Genomic DNA, 23,461 nt, shown 5'->3' with positions numbered 1-23,461 from the left:
GCCTTTGATTCGCCACCTCAGATTCCCCATATCTGATTCCCCGCCTCTGTTTCCCCGCCTCTGATTCCCTGCCTCTGATTCCCAACCTCTGATTCCACACCTCTGATTCCCCATATCTGATTCCCCGCCTCTATTTCCCCATATCTGATTCCCCGCCTCTGATTCCCCAACTCTGATTCCCCACCTCTGATTCCCCAGCTCTGATTCCCCGCCTCTGATTCCCGGCGTCCGATTCCCTGCCTCTGATTCCCCGCCTCTGATTCCCCATCTCTGATTCTCCATATCTGATTCCCCGCCTCTGAATCCCCATCTCTGATTCCCGGACTCTGATTCCCCTCCTCTGATTCCCGGCCTCTTATTCCCAGCATCTGATTCCCGGCCTCTGATTCCCGGCCTCTGATTCCCCGCTTCTGATTCTGATTCCCTGCCTCTGATTCCCCATCTCTGATTCCGCACATCTGATTCCCCACCTCTGATTCCCCAGCTCTGATTCCCCGCCTCTGATTCCCCGCATCTGATACCCTGCATCTGATTCCAAGCCTCTGATTCCCTGCCTCTGATTCCCAACCTCTGATTCCCCACCTCTGATTCCCCATATCTGATTCCCCGCCTCTGTTTCCCCGCCTCGGATTCCCCGCCTCTGTTTCCCCATATCTGATTCCCTGCCTCTGATTCCCCGCCTCTGATTCCCCATATCTGATTCCCTGCCTCTGATTCCCCAACTCTGATTCCCCGCCTCTGATTCCCCACCTCTGAATCCCCGCCTCTGATTCCCCGCGTCTGATTCCCTGCCTCTGAATCCCCGCCTTGATTCCCCATCTCTGATTCACAACCTCTGATTCCCCACCTCTGATTCCCTATATTTGATTCCCCGCCTCTGTTTCCCCGCCTCTGATTCCCCGCCTCTGATTCCCCATATCTGATTCCCCGCCTCTGATTGCCCACCTCTGATTCCCAGCCTCTGATTCGCCAGCTCTGATTCCCCGCCTCTGATTCCCCGCATCTGATTCCCTGCCTCTGATTCCCCGCCTCTGATTCCCCATCTCTGATTCACCGCCTTTGATTCGCCACCTCTGATTCCCCATATCTGATTCCCCACCTCTGTTTCCCCGCCTCTGATTCCCCGCCTCTGATTCTCCATATCTCATTCCCCGCCTCTGAATCCCCATCTCTGATTCCCGGACTCTGATTCCCCTCCTCTGATTCCCGGCCTCTTATTCCCAGCATCTGATTCCCGGCCTCTGATTCCCGGCCTCTGATTCCCCGCTTCTGATTCCCTGCCTCTGATTCCCCATCTCTGATTCCGCACATCTGATTCCCTGCCTCTGATTCCCCTCCTCTGATTCCCCATATCTGATTCCCCGCCTCTGTTTCCCCACCTCTGATTCCCCGCCTCTGTTTCCCTATATCTAATTCCCCACCTCTGATGCCCCAACTCTGATTCCCCGCCTCTGATTCCCCAGCTCTGATTCCCCGCCTCTGATTCCCTGCATCCGATTCCCCATATCTGATTCCCCGCCTCTGTTTCCCCGCCTCTGATTCCCCACCTCTGTTTCCCCATATCTGATTCCCGCCTCTGATTCCCAACTATGATTCCCCGCCTCTGATTCCCCAGCTCTGATTCCCTGCCTCTGATTCCCCGTGTTCTATTCCCTGCCTCTGATTCCCCGCCTGTGATTCCCCATCACTGATTCACCACCTCTGATTCCCTACCTCTGATTCCCCATATCTAATTCCCCGCCTCTGTTTGCCCGCCTCTGATTCCCCGCCTCTGTTTCCCCATATCTGATTCCCCGCCTCTGAATCCCCAACTCTGATTCACTGCCTCAGATTCCCCAGCTCTGATTCCCCGCCTTTGATTCCCCCCGTCTGATTCCCAGCCTCTGAATCCCCGTGTCTGATTTCCTGCCTCTGATTCCCCGCCTCTGATTCCCCATCTCTGATTCACCGCCTCTGATTCCCCACCTCTGATTCCCCATCTCTGATTCCGCACATCCAATTCCCTGCCTCTGATTCCCCAACTCTGATTCTCCACCTCTGATTCCCCAGCTCTGATTCCCCGCCTCAGATTCCCCGCGTCTGATTCCCTGCCTCTGATTCCCCGCCTCTGATTCCCTGCCTCTGATTCCCCACATCTGATTCCCCGCCTCTGATTCCCCAACTCTGATTCCCCGCTTCTGATTCCCCAGCTCTGAATCCCCGCCTCTGATTCCCCGCGTCTGATCCCCTGCCTCTGATTCCCCGCCTCTGATTCCCCATCTGTGATTCACAACCTCTGATGCCCCACCTCTGATTCCCCATATCTGATTCCCCGCCTCTGTTTCCCCGCCTCTGATTCCCCGCCTCTGATTCCCCATATCTGATTCCCCGCCTCTGATTCCCCAACTCTGATTCCCCGCTTCTGATTCCCCAGCTCTGAATCCCCGCCTCTGATTCCCCGCATCTGATTCCCTGCCTCTGATTCCCCGCCTCTGATTCCCCAACTCTGATTCCCCACCTCTGATTCCCCAGCTCTGATTCCCCGCCTCAGATTCCCCGCGTCTGATTCCCTGCCTCTGATTCCCCGCCTCTGATTCCCTGCCTCTGATTCCCCATATCTGATTCCCCGCCTCTGATTCCCCAACTCTGATTCCCCGCTTCTGATTCCCCAGCTCTGATTCCCCGCCTCAGATTCCCCGCGTCTGATTCCCTGCCTCTGATTCCCCGCCTCTGATTCCCCATCTGTGATTCACAACCTCTGATGCCCCACCTCTGATTCCCCATATCTGATTCCCCGCCTCTGTTTCCCCGCCTCTGATTCCCCGCCTCTGATTCCCCATATCTGATTCCCCGCCTCTGATTGCCCACCTCTGATTCCCCGCGTCTGATACCCTGCCTCTGATTCCCCGCCTCTGATTCCCCATCTCTGATTCACCACCTCTGATTCCCGGCCTCTGATTCCCCATCTCTGATTCCGCACATCCGATTCCCTGCCTATGATTCCCCACCTCTGATTCCCCGCCTCTGATTCCCCATATCTGATTCCCTGCCTCTGTTTCCCCGCCTCTGATTCCCTACCTCTGTTTCCCCATATCTGATTCCGCGCCTCTGATTCCCCAACTCTAATACCCCGCCTCTGATTCCCCAACTCTGATTCCCCGCCTCTGATTCCCCGCATCTGATTCCCTGCCTCTGATTCCCCGCCTCTGATTCCAGGCCTCTGATTCCCATCATCTGATTCCGGCCTCTGATTCCCGGCCTCTGATTCCCTGCTTCTGATTCTGATTCCCTGCCTCTGATTCCCCATCTCTGATTCCGCACATCTGATTCCCTGCCTCTGATTCCCCACCTCTGATTCCCCATATCTGATTCCCCGCCTCTGTTTCCCCGCCTCTGATTCCCCGCCTCTGTTTCCCAATATCTAAGTCCCCACCTCTGATTCCCCAAATCTGATTCCCCACCTCTGATTCCCCAGCTCTGATTCCCCGCCTCTGATTCCCGGCATCTGATTCCCTGCATCTGATTCCAAGATTCTGATTCCCTGCCTCTGATTCCCAACCTCTGATTCCCCACCTCTGATTCCCCATATCTGATTCCCCGCCTCTGTTTCCCCGCCTCGGATTCCCCGCCTCAGTTTCCCCATATCTGATTCCCGGCCTCTGATTCCCCGCCTCTGATTCCCCGCCTCTGATTCCCTGCCTCTGATTCCCCATCTCCGATTCCCTGCCTCTGATTCCCAACCTCTGATTCCCCACCTCTGATTCCCCATATCTGATTCCCCGCCTCTGTTTCCCCGCCTCTGATTCCCCGCCTCTGATTCCCAACTCTGATTCCCCGCCTCTGATTCCCCAGCTCTGATTCCCCGTGTTTGATTCCCTGCCTCTGATTCCCTGCCCTGATTCCCCATCTCTGTTTCACCGCCTTTGATTCGCCACCTCTGATTCCACATATCTGATTCCCCGCCTCTGTTTCCCCGACTCTGATTCCCTTCCTCTGATTCCCAACCTCTGATTCCACACCTCTGATTCCCCATATCTGATTCCCCGCCTCTATTTCCCCATATCTGAATCCCCGCCTCTGATTCCCCAACTCTGATTCCCCGCCTCTGATTCCCCATCTCTGATTCCCCGACTCTGATTCCCGGCGTCCGATTCCCTGCCTCTGATTCCCCGCCTCTGATTCCCCATCTCTGATTCCCCGCCTCTGATTCCCCGTGTCTGATTCCCTGCCTCTGATTCCCCGCCTCTGATTCCCCGCCTCTGATTCCCTGACACTGAATCCCTGCCCCTGATTCCCCACCTCTGATTCCCCATATCTGATTCCCCGCCTCTGTTTCCCCGCCTCTGATTCCCCGCCTCTGATTCCCCATATCTGATTCCCTGCCTCTGATTCCCCAACTCTGATTCCCCGCCTCTGATTCCCCAGCTCTGAATCCCCGCCTCTGATTCCCCGTGTCTGATTCCCTGCCTCTGATTCCCCGCCTTGATTCCCCACCTCTGATTTCCCATATCTGATTCCCCGCCTCTGTTTCCCCAGCTCTGATTCCCTGCCTCTGATTCCCTGCCCTGATTCCCCATCTCTGTTTCACCGCCTTTGATTCGCCACCTCAGATTCCCCATATCTGATTCCCCGCCTCTGTTTCCCCGCCTCTGATTCCCTGCCTCTGATTCCCAACCTCTGATTCCACACCTCTGATTCCCCATATCTGATTCCCCGCCTCTATTTCCCCATATCTGATTCCCCGCCTCTGATTCCCCAACTCTGATTCCCCACCTCTGATTCCCCAGCTCTGATTCCCCGCCTCTGATTCCCGGCGTCCGATTCCCTGCCTCTGATTCCCCGCCTCTGATTCCCCATCTCTGATTCTCCATATCTGATTCCCCGCCTCTGAATCCCCTTCTCTGATTCCCGGACTCTGATTCCCCTCCTCTGATTCCCGGCCTCTTATTCCCAGCATCTGATTCCCGGCCTCTGATTCCCGGCCTCTGATTCCCCGCTTCTGATTCTGATTCCCTGCCTCTGATTCCCCATCTCTGATTCCGCACATCTGATTCCCCACCTCTGATTCCCCAGCTCTGATTCCCCGCCTCTGATTCCCCGCATCTGATACCCTGCATCTGATTCCAAGCCTCTGATTCCCTGCCTCTGATTCCCAACCTCTGATTCCCCACCTCTGATTCCCCATATCTGATTCCCCGCCTCTGTTTCCCCGCCTCGGATTCCCCGCCTCTGTTTCCCCATATCTGATTCCCGGCCTCTGATTCCCCGCCTCTGATTCCCCATATCTGATTCCCTGCCTCTGATTCCCCAACTCTGATTCCCCGCCTCTGATTCCCCAGCTCTGAATCCCCGCCTCTGATTCCCCGCGTCTGATTCCCTGCCTCTGATTCCCCGCCTTGATTCCCCATCTCTGATTCACAACCTCTGATTCCCCACCTCTGATTCCCTATATTTGATTCCCCGCCTCTGTTTCCCCGCCTCTGATTCCCCGCCTCTGATTCCCCATATCTGATTCCCCGCCTCTGATTGCCCACCTCTGATTCCCAGCCTCTGATTCGCCAGCTCTGATTCCCCGCCTCTGATTCCCCGCATCTGATTCCCTGCCTCTGATTCCCCGCCTCTGATTCCCCATCTCTGATTCACCGCCTTTGATTCGCCACCTCTGATTCCCCATATCTGATTCCCCACCTCTGTTTCCCCGCCTCTGATTCCCCGCCTCTGATTCTCCATATCTCATTCCCCGCCTCTGAATCCCCATCTCTGATTCCCGGACTCTGATTCCCCTCCTCTGATTCCCGGCCTCTTATTCCCAGCATCTGATTCCCGGCCTCTGATTCCCCGCTTCTGATTCCCTGCCTCTGATTCCCCATCTCTGATTCCGCACATCTGATTCCCTGCCTCTGATTCCCCTCCTCTGATTCCCCATATCTGATTCCCCGCCTCTGTTTCCCCACCTCTGATTCCCCGCCTCTGTTTCCCTATATCTAATTCCCCACCTCTGATGCCCCAACTCTGATTCCCCGCCTCTGATTCCCCAGCTCTGATTCCCCGCCTCTGATTCCCTGCATCCGATTCCCCATATCTGATTCCCCGCCTCTGTTTCCCCACCTCTGATTCCCCACCTCTGTTTCCCCATATCTGATTCCCGCCTCTGATTCCCAACTATGATTCCCCGCCTCTGATTCCCCAGCTCTGATTCCCTGCCTCTGATTCCCCGTGTTCTATTCCCTGCCTCTGATTCCCCGCCTGTGATTCCCCATCACTGATTCACCACCTCTGATTCCCTACCTCTGATTCCCCATATCTAATTCCCCGCCTCTGTTTGCCCGCCTCTGATTCCCCGCCTCTGTTTCCCCATATCTGATTCCCCGCCTCTGAATCCCCAACTCTGATTCACTGCCTCAGATTCCCCAGCTCTGATTCCCCGCCTTTGATTCCCCCCGTCTGATTCCCAGCCTCTGAATCCCCGTGTCTGATTTCCTGCCTCTGATTCCCCGCCTCTGATTCCCCATCTCTGATTCACCGCCTCTGATTCCCCACCTCTGATTCCCCATCTCTGATTCCGCACATCCAATTCCCTGCCTCTGATTCCCCAACTCTGATTCTCCACCTCTGATTCCCCAGCTCTGATTCCCCGCCTCAGATTCCCCGCGTCTGATTCCCTGCCTCTGATTCCCCGCCTCTGATTCCCTGCCTCTGATTCCCCATATCTGATTCCCCGCCTCTGATTCCCCAACTCTGATTCCCCGCTTCTGATTCCCCAGCTCTGAATCCCCGCCTCTGATTCCCCGCGTCTGATCCCCTGCCTCTGATTCCCCGCCTCTGATTCCCCATCTGTGATTCACAACCTCTGATGCCCCACCTCTGATTCCCCATATCTGATTCCCCGCCTCTGTTTCCCCGCCTCTGATTCCCCGCCTCTGATTCCCCATATCTGATTCCCCGCCTCTGATTCCCCAACTCTGATTCCCCGCTTCTGATTCCCCAGCTCTGAATCCCCGCCTCTGATTCCCCGCGTCTGATTCCCTGCCTCTGATTCCCCGCCTCTGATTCCCCAACTCTGATTCCCCACCTCTGATTCCCCAGCTCTGATTCCCCGCCTCAGATTCCCCGCGTCTGATTCCCTGCCTCTGATTCCCCGCCTCTGATTCCCTGCCTCTGATTCCCCATATCTGATTCCCCGCCTCTGATTCCCCAACTCTGATTCCCCGCTTCTGATTCCCCAGCTCTGATTCCCCGCCTCAGATTCCCCGCGTCTGATTCCCTGCCTCTGATTCCCCGCCTCTGATTCCCCATCTGTGATTCACAACCTCTGATGCCCCACCTCTGATTCCCCATATCTGATTCCCCGCCTCTGTTTCCCCGCCTCTGATTCCCCGCCTCTGATTCCCCATATCTGATTCCCCGCCTCTGATTGCCCACCTCTGATTCCCCGCGTCTGATACCCTGCTTCTGATTCCCCGCCTCTGATTCCCCATCTCTGATTCACCACCTCTGATTCCCGGCCTCTGATTCCCCATCTCTGATTCCGCACATCCGATTCCCTGCCTATGATTCCCCACCTCTGATTCCCCGCCTCTGATTCCCCATATCTGATTCCCTGCCTCTGTTTCCCCGCCTCTGATTCCCTACCTCTGTTTCCCCATATCTGATTCCGCGCCTCTGATTCCCCAACTCTAATACCCCGCCTCTGATTCCCCAACTCTGATTCCCCGCCTCTGATTCCCCGCATCTGATTCCCTGCCTCTGATTCCCCGCCTCTGATTCCAGGCCTCTGATTCCCATCATCTGATTCCGGCCTCTGATTCCCGGCCTCTGATTCCCTGCTTCTGATTCTGATTCCCTGCCTCTGATTCCCCATCTCTGATTCCGCACATCTGATTCCCTGCCTCTGATTCCCCACCTCTGATTCCCCATATCTGATTCCCCGCCTCTGTTTCCCCGCCTCTGATTCCCCGCCTCTGTTTCCCAATATCTAAGTCCCCACCTCTGATTCCCCAAATCTGATTCCCCACCTCTGATTCCCCAGCTCTGATTCCCCGCCTCTGATTCCCGGCATCTGATTCCCTGCATCTGATTCCAAGATTCTGATTCCCTGCCTCTGATCCCCAACCTCTGATTCCCCACCTCTGATTCCCCATATCTGATTCCCCGCCTCTGTTTCCCCGCCTCGGATTCCCCGCCTCAGTTTCCCCATATCTGATTCCCGGCCTCTGATTCCCCGCCTCTGATTCCCCGCCTCTGATTCCCTGCCTCTGATTCCCCATCTCCGATTCCCTGCCTCTGATTCCCAACCTCTGATTCCCCACCTCTGATTCCCCATATCTGATTCCCCGCCTCTGTTTCCCCGCCTCTGATTCCCCGCCTCTGATTCCCAACTCTGATTCCCCGCCTCTGATTCCCCAGCTCTGATTCCCCGTGTTTGATTCCCTGCCTCTGATTCCCTGCCCTGATTCCCCATCTCTGTTTCACCGCCTTTGATTCGCCACCTCTGATTCCACATATCTGATTCCCCGCCTCTGTTTCCCCGACTCTGATTCCCTTCCTCTGATTCCCAACCTCTGATTCCACACCTCTGATTCCCCATATCTGATTCCCCGCCTCTATTTCCCCATATCTGAATCCCCGCCTCTGATTCCCCAACTCTGATTCCCCGCCTCTGATTCCCCAGCTCTGATTCCCCGACTCTGATTCCCGGCGTCCGATTCCCTGCCTCTGATTCCCCGCCTCTGATTCCCCATCTCTGATTCCCCGCCTCTGATTCCCCGTGTCTGATTCCCTGCCTCTGATTCCCCGCCTCTGATTCCCCGCCTCTGATTCCCTGACACTGAATCCCTGCCCCTGATTCCCCACCTCTGATTCCCCATATCTGATTCCCCGCCTCTGTTTCCCCGCCTCTGATTCCCCGCCTCTGATTCCCCATATCTGATTCCCTGCCTCTGATTCCCCAACTCTGATTCCCCGCCTCTGATTCCCCAGCTCTGAATCCCCGCCTCTGATTCCCCGTGTCTGATTCCCTGCCTCTGATTCCCCGCCTTGATTCCCCACCTCTGATTTCCCATATCTGATTCCCCGCCTCTGTTTCCCCAGCTCTGATTCCCTGCCTCTGATTCCCTGCCCTGATTCCCCATCTCTGTTTCACCGCCTTTGATTCGCCACCTCAGATTCCCCATATCTGATTCCCCGCCTCTGTTTCCCCGCCTCTGATTCCCTGCCTCTGATTCCCAACCTCTGATTCCACACCTCTGATTCCCCATATCTGATTCCCCGCCTCTATTTCCCCATATCTGATTCCCCGCCTCTGATTCCCCAACTCTGATTCCCCACCTCTGATTCCCCAGCTCTGATTCCCCGCCTCTGATTCCCGGCGTCCGATTCCCTGCCTCTGATTCCCCGCCTCTGATTCCCCATCTCTGATTCTCCATATCTGATTCCCCGCCTCTGAATCCCCATCTCTGATTCCCGGACTCTGATTCCCCTCCTCTGATTCCCGGCCTCTTATTCCCAGCATCTGATTCCCGGCCTCTGATTCCCGGCCTCTGATTCCCCGCTTCTGATTCTGATTCCCTGCCTCTGATTCCCCATCTCTGATTCCGCACATCTGATTCCCCACCTCTGATTCCCCAGCTCTGATTCCCCGCCTCTGATTCCCCGCATCTGATACCCTGCATCTGATTCCAAGCCTCTTATTCCCAGCATCTGATTCCCGGCCTCTGATTCCCCGCTTCTGATTCCCTGCCTCTGATTCCCCATCTCTGATTCCGCACATCTGATTCCCTGCCTCTGATTCCCCTCCTCTGATTCCCCATATCTGATTCCCCGCCTCTGTTTCCCCACCTCTGATTCCCCGCCTCTGTTTCCCTATATCTAATTCCCCACCTCTGATGCCCCAACTCTGATTCCCCGCCTCTGATTCCCCAGCTCTGATTCCCCGCCTCTGATTCCCTGCATCCGATTCCCCATATCTGATTCCCCGCCTCTGTTTCCCCGCCTCTGATTCCCCACCTCTGTTTCCCCATATCTGATTCCCGCCTCTGATTCCCAACTATGATTCCCCGCCTCTGATTCCCCAGCTCTGATTCCCTGCCTCTGATTCCCCGTGTTCTATTCCCTGCCTCTGATTCCCCGCCTGTGATTCCCCATCACTGATTCACCACCTCTGATTCCCTACCTCTGATTCCCCATATCTAATTCCCCGCCTCTGTTTGCCCGCCTCTGATTCCCCGCCTCTGTTTCCCCATATCTGATTCCCCGCCTCTGAATCCCCAACTCTGATTCACTGCCTCAGATTCCCCAGCTCTGATTCCCCGCCTTTGATTCCCCCCGTCTGATTCCCAGCCTCTGAATCCCCGTGTCTGATTTCCTGCCTCTGATTCCCCGCCTCTGATTCCCCATCTCTGATTCACCGCCTCTGATTCCCCACCTCTGATTCCCCATCTCTGATTCCGCACATCCAATTCCCTGCCTCTGATTCCCCAACTCTGATTCTCCACCTCTGATTCCCCAGCTCTGATTCCCCGCCTCAGATTCCCCGCGTCTGATTCCCTGCCTCTGATTCCCCGCCTCTGATTCCCTGCCTCTGATTCCCCATATCTGATTCCCCGCCTCTGATTCCCCAACTCTGATTCCCCGCTTCTGATTCCCCAGCTCTGAATCCCCGCCTCTGATTCCCCGCGTCTGATCCCCTGCCTCTGATTCCCCGCCTCTGATACCCCATCTGTGATTCACAACCTCTGATGCCCCACCTCTGATTCCCCATATCTGATTCCCCGCCTCTGTTTCCCCGCCTCTGATTCCCCGCCTCTGATTCCCCATATCTGATTCCCCGCCTCTGATTCCCCAACTCTGATTCCCCGCTTCTGATTCCCCAGCTCTGAATCCCCGCCTCTGATTCCCCGCGTCTGATTCCCTGCCTCTGATTCCCCGCCTCTGATTCCCCAACTCTGATTCCCCACCTCTGATTCCCCAGCTCTGATTCCCCGCCTCAGATTCCCCGCGTCTGATTCCCTGCCTCTGATTCCCCGCCTCTGATTCCCTGCCTCTGATTCCCCATATCTGATTCCCCGCCTCTGATTCCCCAACTCTGATTCCCCGCTTCTGATTCCCCAGCTCTGATTCCCCGCCTCAGATTCCCCGCGTCTGATTCCCTGCCTCTGATTCCCCGCCTCTGATTCCCCATCTGTGATTCACAACCTCTGATGCCCCACCTCTGATTCCCCATATCTGATTCCCCGCCTCTGTTTCCCCGCCTCTGATTCCCCGCCTCTGATTCCCCATATCTGATTCCCCGCCTCTGATTGCCCACCTCTGATTCCCCGCGTCTGATACCCTGCCTCTGATTCCCCGCCTCTGATTCCCCATCTCTGATTCACCACCTCTGATTCCCGGCCTCTGATTCCCCATCTCTGATTCCGCACATCCGATTCCCTGCCTATGATTCCCCACCTCTGATTCCCCGCCTCTGATTCCCCATATCTGATTCCCTGCCTCTGTTTCCCCGCCTCTGATTCCCTACCTCTGTTTCCCCATATCTGATTCCGCGCCTCTGATTCCCCAACTCTAATACCCCGCCTCTGATTCCCCAACTCTGATTCCCCGCCTCTGATTCCCCGCATCTGATTCCCTGCCTCTGATTCCCCGCCTCTGATTCCAGGCCTCTGATTCCCATCATCTGATTCCGGCCTCTGATTCCCGGCCTCTGATTCCCTGCTTCTGATTCTGATTCCCTGCCTCTGATTCCCCATCTCTGATTCCGCACATCTGATTCCCTGCCTCTGATTCCCCACCTCTGATTCCCCATATCTGATTCCCCGCCTCTGTTTCCCCGCCTCTGATTCCCCGCCTCTGTTTCCCAATATCTAAGTCCCCACCTCTGATTCCCCAAATCTGATTCCCCACCTCTGATTCCCCAGCTCTGATTCCCCGCCTCTGATTCCCGGCATCTGATTCCCTGCATCTGATTCCAAGATTCTGATTCCCTGCCTCTGATTCCCAACCTCTGATTCCCCATATCTGATTCCCGTCCTCTGATTCCCCGCCTCTGATTCCCCGCCTCTGATTCCCTGCCTCTGATTCCCCATCTCCGATTCCCTGCCTCTGATTCCCAACCTCTGATTCCCCACCTCTGATTCCCCATATCTGATTCCCCGCCTCTGTTTCCCCGCCTCTGATTCCCCGCCTCTGATTCCCAACTCTGATTCCCCGCCTCTGATTCACCAGCTCTGATTCCCCGTGTTTGATTCCCTGCCTCTGATTCCCTGCCCTGATTCCCCATCTCTGTTTCACCGCCTTTGATTCGCCACCTCTGATTCCACATATCTGATTCCCCGCCTCTGTTTCCCCGACTCTGATTCCCTTCCTCTGATTCCCAACCTCTGATTCCACACCTCTGATTCCCCATATCTGATTCCCCGCCTCTATTTCCCCATATCTGAATCCCCGCCTCTGATTCCCCAACTCTGATTCCCCGCCTCTGATTCCCCAGCTCTGATTCCCCGACTCTGATTCCCGGCGTCCGATTCCCTGCCTCTGATTCCCCGCCTCTGATTCCCCATCTCTGATTCCCCGCCTCTGATTCCCCGTGTCTGATTCCCTGCCTCTGATTCCCCGCCTCTGATTCCCCGCCTCTGATTCCCTGACACTGAATCCCTGCCCCTGATTCCCCACCTCTGATTCCCCATATCTGATTCCCCGCCTCTGTTTCCCCGCCTCTGATTCCCCGCCTCTGATTCCCCATATCTGATTCCCTGCCTCTGATTCCCCAACTCTGATTCCCCGCCTCTGATTCCCCAGCTCTGAATCCCCGCCTCTGATTCCCCGTGTCTGATTCCCTGCCTCTGATTCCCCGCCTTGATTCCCCACCTCTGATTTCCCATATCTGATTCCCCGCCTCTGTTTCCCCAGCTCTGATTCCCTGCCTCTGATTCCCTGCCCTGATTCCCCATCTCTGTTTCACCGCCTTTGATTCGCCACCTCAGATTCCCCATATCTGATTCCCCGCCTCTGTTTCCCCGCCTCTGATTCCCTGCCTCTGATTCCCAACCTCTGATTCCACACCTCTGATTCCCCATATCTGATTCCCCGCCTCTATTTCCCCATATCTGATTCCCCGCCTCTGATTCCCCAACTCTGATTCCCCACCTCTGATTCCCCAGCTCTGATTCCCCGCCTCTGATTCCCGGCGTCCGATTCCCTGCCTCTGATTCCCCGCCTCTGATTCCCCATCTCTGATTCTCCATATCTGATTCCCCGCCTCTGAATCCCCATCTCTGATTCCCGGACTCTGATTCCCCTCCTCTGATTCCCGGCCTCTTATTCCCAGCATCTGATTCCCGGCCTCTGATTCCCGGCCTCTGATTCCCCGCTTCTGATTCTGATTCCCTGCCTCTGATTCCCCATCTCTGATTCCGCACATCTGATTCCCCACCTCTGATTCCCCAGCTCTGATTCCCCGCCTCTGATTCCCCGCATCTGATACCCTGCATCTGATTCCAAGCCTCTGATTCCCTGCCTCTGATTCCCAACCTCTGATTCCCCACCTCTGATTCCCCATATCTGATTCCCCGCCTCTGTTTCCCCGCCTCGGATTCCCCGCCTCTGTTTCCCCATATCTGATTCCCGGCCTCTGATTCCCCGCCTCTGATTCCCCATATCTGATTCCCTGCCTCTGATTCCCCAACTCTGATTCCCCGCCTCTGATTCCCCAGCTCTGAATCCCCGCCTCTGATTCCCCGCGTCTGATTCCCTGCCTCTGATTCCCCGCCTTGATTCCCCATCTCTGATTCACAACCTCTGATTCCCCACCTCTGATTCCCTATATTTGATTCCCCGCCTCTGTTTCCCCGCCTCTGATTCCCCGCCTCTGATTCCCCATATCTGATTCCCCGCCTCTGATTGCCCACCTCTGATTCCCAGCCTCTGATTCGCCAGCTCTGATTCCCCGCCTCTGATTCCCCGCATCTGATTCCCTGCCTCTGATTCCCCGCCTCTGATTCCCCATCTCTGATTCACCGCCTTTGATTCGCCACCTCTGATTCCCCATATCTGATTCCCCACCTCTGTTTCCCCGCCTCTGATTCCCCGCCTCTGATTCTCCATATCTCATTCCCCGCCTCTGAATCCCCATCTCTGATTCCCGGACTCTGATTCCCCTCCTCTGATTCCCGGCCTCTTATTCCCAGCATCTGATTCCCGGCCTCTGATTCCCGGCCTCTGATTCCCCGCTTCTGATTCCCTGCCTCTGATTCCCCATCTCTGATTCCGCACATCTGATTCCCTGCCTCTGATTCCCCTCCTCTGATTCCCCATATCTGATTCCCCGCCTCTGTTTCCCCGCCTCTGATTCCCCGCCTCTGTTTCCCTATATCTAATTCCCCACCTCTGATGCCCCAACTCTGATTCCCCGCCTCTGATTCCCCAGCTCTGATTCCCCGCCTCTGATTCCCTGCATCCGATTCCCCATATCTGATTCCCCGCCTCTGTTTCCCCGCCTCTGATTCCCCGCCTCTGTTTCCCCATATCTGATTCCCGCCTCTGATTCCCAACTATGATTCCCCACCTCTGATTCCCCAGCTCTGATTCCCTGCCTCTGATTCCCCGTGTTCTATTCCCTGCCTCTGATTCCCCGCCTGTGATTCCCCATCACTGATTCACCACCTCTGATTCCCTACCTCTGATTCCCCATATCTAATTCCCCGCCTCTGTTTGCCCGCCTCTGATTCCCCGCCTCTGTTTCCCCATATCTGATTCCCCGCCTCTGAATCCCCAACTCTGATTCCCTGCCTCAGATTCCCCAGCTCTGATTCCCCGCCTTTGATTCCCCCCGTCTGATTCCCAGCCTCTGAATCCCCGTGTCTGATTTCCTGCCTCTGATTCCCCGCCTCTGATTCCCCATCTCTGATTCACCGCCTCTGATTCCCCACCTCTGATTCCCCATCTCTGATTCCGCACATCCAATTCCCTGCCTCTGATTCCCCAACTCTGATTCCCCACCTCTGATTCCCCAGCTCTGATTCCCCGCCTCAGATTCCCCGCGTCTGATTCCCTGCCTCTGATTCCCCGCCTCTGATTCCCTGCCTCTGATTCCCCATATCTGATTCCCCGCCTCTGATTCCCCAACTCTGATTCCCCGCTTCTGATTCCCCAGCTCTGAATCCCCGCCTCCGATTCCCCGCGTCTGATTCCCTGCCTCTGATTCCCCGCCTCTGATTCCCCATCTGTGATTCACAACCTCTGATGCCCCACCTCTGATTCCCCATATCTGATTCCCCGCCTCTGTTTCCCCGCCTCTGATTCCCCGCCTCTGATTCCCCATATCTGATTCCCCGCCTCTGATTCCCCAACTCTGATTCCCCGCTTCTGATTCCCCAGCTCTGAATCCCCGCCTCTGATTCCCCGCCTCTGATTCCCTGCCTCTGATTCCCCATATCTGATTCCCCGCCTCTGATTCCCCAACTCTGATTCCCCGCTTCTGATTCCCCAGCTCTGATTCCCCGCCTCAGATTCCCCGCGTCTGATTCCCTGCCTCTGATTCCCCGCCTCTGATTCCCCATCTGTGATTCACAACCTCTGATGCCCCACCTCTGATTCCCCATATCTGATTCCCCGCCTCTGTTTCCCCTCCTCTGATTCCCCGCCTCTGATTCCCCATATCTGATTCCCCGCCTCTGATTGCCCACCTCTGATTCCCCGCGTCTGATACCCTGCCTCTGATTCCCCGCCTCTGATTCCCCATCTCTGATTCACCACCTCTGATTCCCGGCCTCTGATTCCCCATCTCTGATTCCGCACATCCGATTCCCTGCCTATGATTCCCCACCTCTGATTCCCCGCCTCTGATTCCCCATATCTGATTCCCTGCCTCTGTTTCCCCGCCTCTGATTCCCTACCTCTGTTTCCCCATATCTGATTCCGCGCCTCTGATTCCCCAACTCTAATACCCCGCCTCTGATTCCCCAACTCTGATTCCCCGCCTCTGATTCCCCGCATCTGATTCCCTGCCTCTGATTCCCCGCCTCTGATTCCAGGCCTCTGATTCCCATCATCTGATTCCGGCCTCTGATTCCCGGCCTCTGATTCCCTGCTTCTGATTCTGATTCCCTGCCTCTGATTCCCCATCTCTGATTCCGCACATCTGATTCCCTGCCTCTGATTCCCCACCTCTGATTCCCCATATCTGATTCCCCGCCTCTGTTTCCCCGCCTCTGATTCCCCGCCTCTGTTTCCCAATATCTAAGTCCCCACCTCTGATTCCCCAAATCTGATTCCCCACCTCTGATTCCCCAGCTCTGATTCCCCGCCTCTGATTCCCCGCATCTGATTCCCTGCATCTGATTCCAAGATTCTGATTCCCTGCCTCTGATTCCCAACCTCTGATTCCCCACCTCTGATTCTCCAAATCTGATTCCCCGCCTCTGTTTCCCCGCCTCGGATTCCCCGCCTCAGTTTCCCCATATCTGATTCCCGGCCTCTGATTCCCCGCCTCTGATTCCCCGCCTCTGATTCCCTGCCTCTGATTCCCCATCTCCGATTCCCTGCCTCTGATTCCCAACCTCTGATTCCCCACCTCTGATTCCCCATATCTGATTCCCCGCCTCTGTTTCCCCGCCTCTGATTCCCCGCCTCTGATTCCCAACTCTGATTCCCCGCCTCTGATTCCCCAGCTCTGATTCCCCGTGTTTGATTCCCTGCCTCTGATTCCCTGCCCTGATTCCCCATCTCTGTTCCACCGCCTTTGATTCGCCACCTCTGATTCCACATATCTGATTCCCCGCCTCTGTTTCCCCGACTCTGATTCCCTTCCTCTGATTCCCAACCTCTGATTCCACACCTCTGATTCCCCATATCTGATTCCCCGCCTCTATTTCCCCATATCTGAATCCCCTCCTCTGATTCCCCAACTCTGATTCCCCGCCTCTGATTCCCCAGCTCTGATTCCCCGACACTGATTCCCGGCGTCCGATTCCCTGCCTCTGACTCCCCGCCTCTGATTCCCCATCTCTGATTCCCCGCCTCTGATTCCCCGTGTCTGATTCCCTGCCTCTGATTCCCCGCCTCTGATTCCCCACCTCTGATTCCCTGACACTGAATCCCTGCCCCTGATTCCCCACCTCTGATTCCCCATATCTGATTCCCCGCCTCTGTTTCCCCGCCTCTGATTCCCCGCCTCTGATTCCCCATATCTGATTCCCTGCCTCTGATTCTCCAACTCTGATTCCCCGCCTCTGATTCCCCAGCTCTGAATCCCCGCCTCTGATTCCCCGTGTCTGATTCCCTGCCTCTGATTCCCCGCCTTGATTCCCCATCTCTGATTCACAACCTCTGATTCCCCTCCTCTGATTCCCTATATTTGATTCCCCGACTCTGTTTCCCCGCCTCTGATTCCCCGCCTCTGATTCCCCATATCTGATTCCCCGCCTCTGATTGCCCACCTCTGATTCCCCGCCTCTGATTCGCCAGCTCTGATTCCCCGCCTCCGATTCCCCGCATCTGATTCCCTGCCTCTGATTCCCCGCCTCTGATTCCCCATCTCTGATTCACCGCCTTTGATTCGCCACCTCTGATTCCCCATATCTGATTCCCCACCTCTGTTTCCCGGCCTCTGATTCCCCGCCTCTGATTCTCCATATCTCATTCCCCGCCTCTGAATCCCCATCTCTGATACCCGGACTCTGATTCCCCACCTCTGATTCCCGGCCTCTTATTCCCAGCATCTGATTCCCGGCCTCTGATTCCCCGCTTCTGATTCTGATTCCCTGCCTCTGATTCCCCATCTCTGATTCAGCACATCTGAATCCCTGCCTCTGATTCCCCAACTCTGATTCCCCGCTTCTGATTCCCCAGCTCTGATTCCCCGCCTCAGATTCCCCGCGTCTGATTCCCTGCCTCTGATTCCCCGCCTCTGATTCCCCATCTGTGATTCACAACCTCTGATGCCCCACCTCTGATTCCCCATATCTGATTCCCCGCCTCTGTTTCCCCGCCTCTGATTCCCCGCCTCTGATTCCCCATATCTGATTCCCCGCCTCTGATTGCCCACCTCTGATTCCCCGCGTCTGATACCCTGCCTCTGATTCCCCGCCTCTGATTCCCCATCTCTGATTCACCACCTCTGATTCCCGGCCTCTGATTCCCCATCTCTGATTCCGCACATCCGATTCCCTGCCTATGATTCCCCACCTCTGATTCCCCGCCTCTGATTCCCCATATCTGATTCCCTGCCTCTGTTTCCCCGCCTCTGATTCCCTACCTCTGTTTCCCCATATCTGATTCCGCGCCTCTGATTCCCCAACTCTAATACCCCGCCTCTGATTCCCCAACTCTGATTCCCCGCCTCTGATTCCCCGCATCTGATTCCCTGCCTCTGATTCCCCGCCTCTGATTCCAGGCCTCTGATTCCCATCATCTGATTCCGGCCTCTGATTCCCGGCCTCTGATTCCCTGCTTCTGATTCTGATTCCCTGCCTCTGATTCCCCATCTCTGATTCCGCACATCTGATTCCCTGCCTCTGATTCCCCACCTCTGATTCCCCATATCTGATTCCCCGCCTCTGTTTCCCCGCCTCTGATTCCCCGCCTCTGTTTCCCAATATCTAAGTCCCCACCTCTGATTCCCCAAATCTGATTCCCCACCTCTGATTCCCCAGCTCTGATTCCCCGCCTCTGATTCCCGGCATCTGATTCCCTGCATCTGATTCCAAGATTCTGATTCCCTGCCTCTGATTCCCAACCTCTGATTCCCCATATCTGATTCCCATCCTCTGATTCCCCGCCTCTGATTCCCCGCCTCTGATTCCCTGCCTCTGATTCCCCATCTCCGATTCCCTGCCTCTGATTCCCAACCTCTGATTCCCCACCTCTGATTCCCCATATCTGATTCCCCGCCTCTGTTTCCCCGCCTCTGATTCCCCGCCTCTGATTCCCAACTCTGATTCCCCGCCTCTGATTCACCAGCTCTGATTCCCCGTGTTTGATTCCCTGCCTCTGATTCCCTGCCCTGATTCCCCATCTCTGTTTCACCGCCTTTGATTCGCCACCTCTGATTCCACATATCTGATTCCCCGCCTCTGTTTCCCCGACTCTGATTCCCTTCCTCTGATTCCCAACCTCTGATTCCACACCTCTGATTCCCCATATCTGATTCCCCGCCTCTATTTCCCCATATCTGAATCCCCGCCTCTGATTCCCCAACTCTGATTCCCCGCCTCTGATTCCCCAGCTCTGATTCCCCGACTCTGATTCCCGGCGTCCGATTCCCTGCCTCTGATTCCCCGCCTCTGATTCCCCATCTCTGATTCCCCGCCTCTGATTCCCCGTGTCTGATTCCCTGCCTCTGATTCCCCGCCTCTGATTCCCCGCCTCTGATTCCCTGACACTGAATCCCTGCCCCTGATTCCCCACCTCTGATTCCCCATATCTGATTCCCCGCCTCTGTTTCCCCGCCTCTGATTCCCCGCCTCTGATTCCCCATATCTGATTCCCTGCCTCTGATTCCCCAACTCTGATTCCCCGCCTCTGATTCCCCAGCTCTGAATCCCCGCCTCTGATTCCCCGTGTCTGATTCCCTGCCTCTGATTCCCCGCCTTGATTCCCCACCTCTGATTTCCCATATCTGATTCCCCGCCTCTGTTTCCCCAGCTCTGATTCCCTGCCTCTGATTCCCTGCCCTGATTCCCCATCTCTGTTTCACCGCCTTTGATTCGCCACCTCAGATTCCCCATATCTGATTCCCCGCCTCTGTTTCCCCGCCTCTGATTCCCTGCCTCTGATTCCCAACCTCTGATTCCACACCTCTGATTCCCCATATCTGATTCCCCGCCTCTATTTCCCCATATCTGATTCCCCGCCTCTGATTCCCCAACTCTGATTCCCCACCTCTGATTCCCCAGCTCTGATTCCCCGCCTCTGATTCCCGGCGTCCGATTCCCTGCCTCTGATTCCCCGCCTCTGATTCCCCATCTCTGATTCTCCATATCTGATTCCCCGCCTCTGAATCCCCATCTCTGATTCCCGGACTCTGATTCCCCTCCTCTGATTCCCGGCCTCTTATTCCCAGCATCTGATTCCCGGCCTCTGATTCCCGGCCTCTGATTCCCCGCTTCTGATTCTGATTCCCTGCCTCTGATTCCCCATCTCTGATTCCGCACATCTGATTCCCCACCTCTGATTCCCCAGCTCTGATTCCCCGCCTCTGATTCCCCGCATCTGATACCCTGCATCTGATTCCAAGCCTCTGATTCCCTGCCTCTGATTCCCAACCTCTGATTCCCCACCTCTGATTCCCCATATCTGATTCCCCGCCTCTGTTTCCCCGCCTCGGATTCCCCGCCTCTGTTTCCCCATATCTGATTCCCGGCCTCTGATTCCCCGCCTCTGATTCCCCATATCTGATTCCCTGCCTCTGATTCCCCAACTCTGATTCCCCGCCTCTGATTCCCCAGCTCTGAATCCCCGCCTCTGATTCCCCGCGTCTGATTCCCTGCCTCTGATTCCCCGCCTTGATTCCCCATCTCTGATTCACAACCTCTGATTCCCCACCTCTGATTCCCTATATTTGATTCCCCGCCTCTGTTTCCCCGCCTCTGATTCCCCGCCTCTGATTCCCCATATCTGATTCCCCGCCTCTGATTGCCCACCTCTGATTCCCAGCCTCTGATTCGCCAGCTCTGATTCCCCGCCTCTGATTCCCCGCATCTGATTCCCTGCCTCTGATTCCCCGCCTCTGATTCCCCATCTCTGATTCACCGCCTTTGATTCGCCACCTCTGATTCCCCATATCTGATTCCCCACCTCTGTTTCCCCGCCTCTGATTCCCCGCCTCTGATTCTCCATATCTCATTCCCCGCCTCTGAATCCCCATCTCTGATTCCCGGACTCTGATTCCCCTCCTCTGATTCCCGGCCTCTTATTCCCAGCATCTGATTCCCGGCCTCTGATTCCCGGCCTCTGATTCCCCGCTTCTGATTCCCTGCCTCTGATTCCCCATCTCTGATTCCGCACATCTGATTCCCTGCCTCTGATTCCCCTCCTCTGATTCCCCATATCTGATTCCCCGCCTCTGTTTCCCCGCCTCTGATTCCCCGCCTCTGTTTCCCTATATCTAATTCCCCACCTCTGATGCCCCAACTCTGATTCCCCGCCTCTGATTCCCCAGCTCTGATTCCCCGCCTCTGATTCCCTGCATCCGATTCCCCATATCTGATTCCCCGCCTCTGTTTCCCCGCCTCTGATTCCCCGCCTCTGTTTCCCCATATCTGATTCCCGCCTCTGATTCCCAACTATGATTCCCCACCTCTGATTCCCCAGCTCTGATTCCCTGCCTCTGATTCCCCGTGTTCTATTCCCTGCCTCTGATTCCCCGCCTGTGATTCCCCAACACTGATTCACCACCTCTGATTCCCTACCTCTGATTCCCCATATCTAATTCCCCGCCTCTGTTTGCCCGCCTCTGATTCCCCGCCTCTGTTTCCCCATATCTGATTCCCCGCCTCTGAATCCCCAACTCTGATTCCCTGCCTCAGATTCCCCAGCTCTGATTCCCCGCCTTTGATTCCCCCCGTCTGATTCCCAGCCTCTGAATCCCCGTGTCTGATTTCCTGCCTCTGATTCCCCGCCTCTGATTCCCCATCTCTGATTCACCGCCTCTGATTCCCCACCTCTGATTCCCCATCTCTGATTCCGCACATCCAATTCCCTGCCTCTGATTCCCCAACTCTGATTCCCCACCTCTGATTCCCCAGCTCTGATTCCCCGCCTCAGATTCCCCGCGTCTGATTCCCTGCCTCTGATTCCCCGCCTCTGATTCCCTGCCTCTGATTCCCCATATCTGATTCCCCGCCTCTGATTCCCCAACTCTGATTCCCCGCTTCTGATTCCCCAGCTCTGAATCCCCGCCTCCGATTCCCCGCGTCTGATTCCCTGCCTCTGATTCCCCGCCTCTGATTCCCCATCTGTGATTCACAACCTCTGATGCCCCACCTCTGATTCCCCATATCTGATTCCCCGCCTCTGTTTCCCCGCCTCTGATTCCCCGCCTCTGATTCCCCATATCTGATTCCCCGCCTCTGATTCCCCAACTCTGATTCCCCGCTTCTGATTCCCCAGCTCTGAATCCCCGCCTCTGATTCCCCGCCTCTGATTCCCTGCCTCTGATTCCCCATATCTGATTCCCCGCCTCTGATTCCCCAACTCTGATTCCCCGCTTCTGATTCCCCAGCTCTGATTCCCCGCCTCAGATTCCCCGCGTCTGATTCCCTGCCTCTGATTCCCCGCCTCTGATTCCCCATCTGTGATTCACAACCTCTGATGCCCCACCTCTGATTCCCCATATCTGATTCCCCGCCTCTGTTTCCCCTCCTCTGATTCCCCGCCTCTGATTCCCCATATCTGATTCCCCGCCTCTGATTGCCCACCTCTGATTCCCCGCGTCTGATACCCTGCCTCTGATTCCCCGCCTCTGATTCCCCATCTCTGATTCACCACCTCTGATTCCCGGCCTCTGATTCCCCATCTCTGATTCCGCACATCCGATTCCCTGCCTATGATTCCCCACCTCTGATTCCCCGCCTCTGATTCCCCATATCTGATTCCCTGCCTCTGTTTCCCCGCCTCTGATTCCCTACCTCTGTTTCCCCATATCTGATTCCGCGCCTCTGATTCCCCAACTCTAATACCCCGCCTCTGATTCCCCAACTCTGATTCCCCGCCTCTGATTCCCCGCATCTGATTCCCTGCCTCTGATTCCCCGCCTCTGATTCCAGGCCTCTGATTCCCATCATCTGATTCCGGCCTCTGATTCCCGGCCTCTGATTCCCTGCTTCTGATTCTGATTCCCTGCCTCTGATTCCCCATCTCTGATTCCGCACATCTGATTCCCTGCCTCTGATTCCCCACCTCTGATTCCCCATATCTGATTCCCCGCCTCTGTTTCCCCGCCTCTGATTCCCCGCCTCTGTTTCCCAATATCTAAGTCCCCACCTCTGATTCCCCAAATCTGATTCCCCACCTCTGATTCCCCAGCTCTGATTCCCCGCCTCTGATTCCCCGCATCTGATTCCCTGCATCTGATTCCAAGATTCTGATTCCCTGCCTCTGATTCCCAACCTCTGATTCCCCACCTCTGATTCTCCAAATCTGATTCCCCGCCTCTGTTTCCCCGCCTCGGATTCCCCGCCTCAGTTTCCCCATATCTGATTCCCGGCCTCTGATTCCCCGCCTCTGATTCCCCGCCTCTGATTCCCTGCCTCTGATTCCCCATCTCCGATTCCCTGCCTCTGATTCCCAACCTCTGATTCCCCACCTCTGATTCCCCATATCTGATTCCCCGCCTCTGTTTCCCCGCCTCTGATTCCCCGCCTCTGATTCCCAACTCTGATTCCCCGCCTCTGATTCCCCAGCTCTGATTCCCCGTGTTTGATTCCCTGCCTCTGATTCCCTGCCCTGATTCCCCATCTCTGTTCCACCGCCTTTGATTCGCCACCTCTGA

This window comes from Narcine bancroftii, chromosome 8 (assembly GCF_036971445.1).
Source record: "Narcine bancroftii isolate sNarBan1 chromosome 8, sNarBan1.hap1, whole genome shotgun sequence".
NCBI lineage: Eukaryota > Metazoa > Chordata > Chondrichthyes > Torpediniformes > Narcinidae > Narcine > Narcine bancroftii.
This window is presented reverse-complemented; position numbering follows the sequence as displayed.